We start from the raw sequence: 4,266 nt of genomic DNA, 5'->3' as shown, positions 1-4,266 counted from the left end.
TCCGCTGGCCGTCCCCCAGGGAGGAGCTTATATGTAGATCCTTGTAATCTGTTCCCCCTTGCTACCCCACCTTCCCTCCACCCTCCCGACACAAGCAATTTTGATGGAGAGAGAAGCGCTACCACCGATTGACCCAAGGGACAGGCCTACAGCCTGAAGCTGGAAAATCCAGCTTTCAGCTCACCAGCCTGCTGGTCAAATTGAGGCTGGCCGGGAGCAGGAAGAACACTGACGGAGGACAAACGAGGCTGCCCCCACAGTTGAGAAGCAAGCCGAGTGGACAGCCCATCCAGGCAGGCCCCTGGGCAGTGGCTGCACTCCAGCTCAGATGGAGGGGCAGAACTGCTGAAGCTCAGCTAGACTCTGATGACCCTGCCGGCCACCACCACCACCAGATAGCAGCCTAGCCTACCATGGGCACCCCAGTCTAAGGTGGCAGCTATGGGTCACTGAGAACTTGAGCTGTCCCCAACCCTGAGCACATCAGCCTTGCCTTCTGACCACATCCAGCACCCCACTTCTCTAGAGACACTGTGGGGGGGATGGGGGTGGCTCTGTTATCTTTACAAGTGAGCACATCATGCGATTTCCTGCCCGGGACACGTGAGAGGTTAGGAGCCATTCCTAGAAAGAAGGAAGCCAGGGAGGAAGGAAGGAAGGGAGAAGAAAAGAAAGACTGTTTTTTGTCTTTTGAGGCAGCTGTAATATTTTCAGAGCCTCCAGCTCTGTAGGTAAAAGGCCGGCGTGTGATTCTTGGTTCTGCCACTTGGAGCTGCTACCCTTAGAATGTTAACACACTCACTGTACAGCCCCATGTCCTCATTTCCACGGGGGGCTAAGGATGTTGATCCGGGCACACAGCAATGCACAGAAGGCTGTGGGACCCGATCCTGGTTGTGCCACATGCCAACAGAGGAACCCTGGGCAATCACTAGATGCCTCTGAGCCTCATGTTCCTCCCTTGTGACATGATACCTCTGGGCACCGAAGCCAGGATGAGGCTGACGGTGAATGGTGTGTACTTTGGGTATTTACCGGTAGTGGTAACAGAACTTCCTACCACTGACTGAGCAGGGCAGAGACCAAGGGGCTGGGTAGCCTAGGACCAGAGAGGCTTGCCTGTGTGGGCACGGCTAGGAAGAGGCTGCGCTGACCAAAAGAATTGTGACCTGAGTATTTCTGATGTGGGATTGTAACCTGTTGGCTTCTCTAAGAAAGCCCCTAACTATTACCCCAGCTGTGTGTGGCCATTGTGGTTAATGATCAGACCCAGCAGAGGGGTAGAGGATGCCACAGAGGACCGATTGATGCCAGCTCAGTCAAGAAGGTTAGAGAATGGAGGCGTGTCCCCAACCTTTGCCTCACAGGGACTGGCCTGGGGCTCACAGGGCGTTGGATTGCTCTTTGCCCTTGTGACATCCACAGAGGTCACACGTGGGCCCTACACCATTCTTACAATTCCCAGAAGGATTTCAGGTGACTGTGGGGAGTCAATGACATCACCTGGGAGGGCCTAACCCCTGGCTGGTGGCAGGAAGTACCACACTCTTCTTTACAGAGCTCACAGGGAGGCGAGATGGTTCCCAGGGAACAGTGTGGCTGGGAAGCGCCTGCAAACTGGGCCTGCGCACAAGGGCCACAGGAGAGGAGGAAAGGAAGGGTTCTGGGACGCCGAGACAGGAACGGCAGTCCAACCACAGCACAGAGGAAGAGGCTGGGTTCTTAGAACTCTGAGCTCCTCCCCTCACCATCTAGAGTCTCTGGGGGAAGTATCTGCTTTGCTTCAGTGCCTCATCCTGGTGCCCCCGACGCACACGTACCAGAGCAGGGTCTCCCCTGATGCTCTGACATTAGGGATATAGCAACTCCAGGAGGAGCGGTGTTCACAGGGTCCCCTGACGACAGAGCCGGAAGGACCCTGAGAGCCCCTTCGGTACAGCCCCCACCCCTGCCATGAGACAAATGAGGAAACTGAGGCTCAGAGAGGGAAACAGCCTTGCCTCAGATCACCTAGGGTGGCAGAGCTGGGGCCAGACTCCAGTTCCCTGATGCCAAGTACCAGCCGCTGTTTCCACAAACTCTGGGCCCTGGTGCCACCTAGAAGCAGGTCTGCTGGGGCCCCATGCCTCTGGGTGAATTCTGGGACCTTGAAGTAAAAGGCTGACCCCCTCTCTTGGTTCGTGTGCTTGTTTCCCCCCACTGCCCTTGTCTGGCATGGATGTGGGCTCTGGAGCAGTCACTAGAACCAGGGAATACAGCCCATAGCTGGGAGCCAAAACAGAGCCTTATTGCTAGGGACACTTAATACTGCACTAGCTTGGGTGTTTATTTTTTTAAATCACATCCATTCCTTTTCATTCACAGAAGGCAAACATTCCTCACCCCAATACCTGGGAGGCCACAACCTGCGCCAGAAGATGGGCGATCTCTGGAGGCTGGGTGGGGGGCGGGTGCCACCGACTTCCAGGGTCCCTCAACTGGAGCCAGCGCAGGGAGGGAGGTGAGCTTTCTACCCCATCAGGATGCATGGGGGTTGCTCCTAGAGGCGGAAGCTGCAGTGTGGGAGTCAGAGGCAGGCAGGTGTGCTCCGATTCCTCACTGTGCGTTTTGACTTTTGGCAAAGAGTTAACCTCCCTGACCCTCAGTTTCTTCGCCTATAAAACAGAGGTTATGACTTGTTGTTGTTGTTGTTTTAAATAAGTGTGAAAGCAGCTACTTCCTGACACGTGGGCACCCAATAAGTAGTCCCGGACTCTAACCCCCTAACCTTTCCATCTGGACCACCCAGGGAGTTTCTCTGCACCCCATGCAACCATGCTCCCTGCTTGCCCCTCAGGACATAGGACACATTCAGGCCCTGACCTGACTGCAGCCAGTCGAGTCTTGCCCTTGTGAGGGTCACATAGTCTTGCTCTCCTCTCACAAACTCCACTTTATCTGAGATCGGTTCCCCACCGCCCCCAATAAAAATATGAGTGGTTTATAGATGAGATCATCAGAAAGCACTTCCCAAAGAGCTGGGCGCAGAGGCAGCGTTACCTGAAGGAGGAGGGCTGAGCAGCCCGGAGTCGGAACCCCTAGAGGGTGAGCTGCTGGGTCCTGAGCGGCAGCTACGGAAACGGAAACGCTCCTTCCTTCCCTGGCTTCCTCCCACAGGCCCTGGGCCTCCACGGTGCCAGAGGCCCCGGGAGCTTGGGGACTAGGAGGCCAGGGGAGGCCTGTAGCCAGAACCTCACCCTTGCTGCCTGTCTACTGGGGAGGGGTTTCTCATTTTCCCAGATCCTGGAATCTCATCCTGTGGCAGACCGTTTGCTACTTCCGGCAACAAAGCTTGGCAATGAGGCAGGGGTTGGGAACCGAAGGTGATGGACTCCACCATTTGGTTTGACCTAAGTCAATGGTGAGAGCAAGAAGAGACCCCCCAACCAGCGTTTCTCTAGGGAGCAGGGGAGCTTTTCCAAGGCGATACAAAATAGTTTTCAAATGGTGGTGGTGCTCACTGCCACCCTTCAGGTCAGCCCCTGGCTCATGGAGATTCCACGTATCACAGAGCAAAACACCGCCCAGTTCCGCACCGTCCCCATCGTCACTTGCAGATTGGACCGGTGGCTGGACCTCAGGCCTTCCATCCTAGGCTATCTTAGACTAAGGTGACCAGACGTCCTGCTTTTGGCGGACAGTCCCGATTTTTAACAATCTGTCCCGTGCATTTTTAAAAAGTCCAGGTTTTTAGAAAGAATGCACGACCAGCTAGGGTATATGGTTTTCGGCTGCCATGTGGCTATTTCGCCAGGATGTGAGTTTTATCAATGGTGTCCCGCTTTACCAATGTGAAAATCTGGTCACATTGCCAAAACCTGTTCCACAAACTAACAGCACTGGAGCCACCACTGACAGACAGGCGCCTCACTCAGGCATCGAACCCTGGTTCAAGGCAAGATTCTAGCACAAGTACCACCCACCATTGCCTTCGCATCTATTTTCACATAAGTTTGGAAAACACTGGAGTAGGTAGGTTTCTTGACTCAGGACTGCTCAGGGCCTTTAATAGGCCTGTGTGAACTGGGCCTCTCTGGGACAGGCATAGGGGATGTCCTGTTTCCCAAGAGCATCTCATGGAATCAGTGATACAGGCAACCCGCAGACTTCAAGGGCGAGGAGAATATGGCACAGGCCCATGGGATAGGGCCCCCAGGGGAGCAGGCTCTCCTGATCCTAAGATCTGTGTCCCTTCCCTTTTCCTCATTTTGCCTTTCATCCCGCTGG

Source organism: Echinops telfairi, unplaced genomic scaffold, assembly GCF_000313985.2.
Source record: "Echinops telfairi isolate 266 unplaced genomic scaffold, ASM31398v2 ScPeMD7_10;HRSCAF=50, whole genome shotgun sequence".
Lineage (NCBI taxonomy): Eukaryota > Metazoa > Chordata > Mammalia > Afrosoricida > Tenrecidae > Echinops > Echinops telfairi.
Note: the sequence above shows the minus strand (reverse complement) of the source record.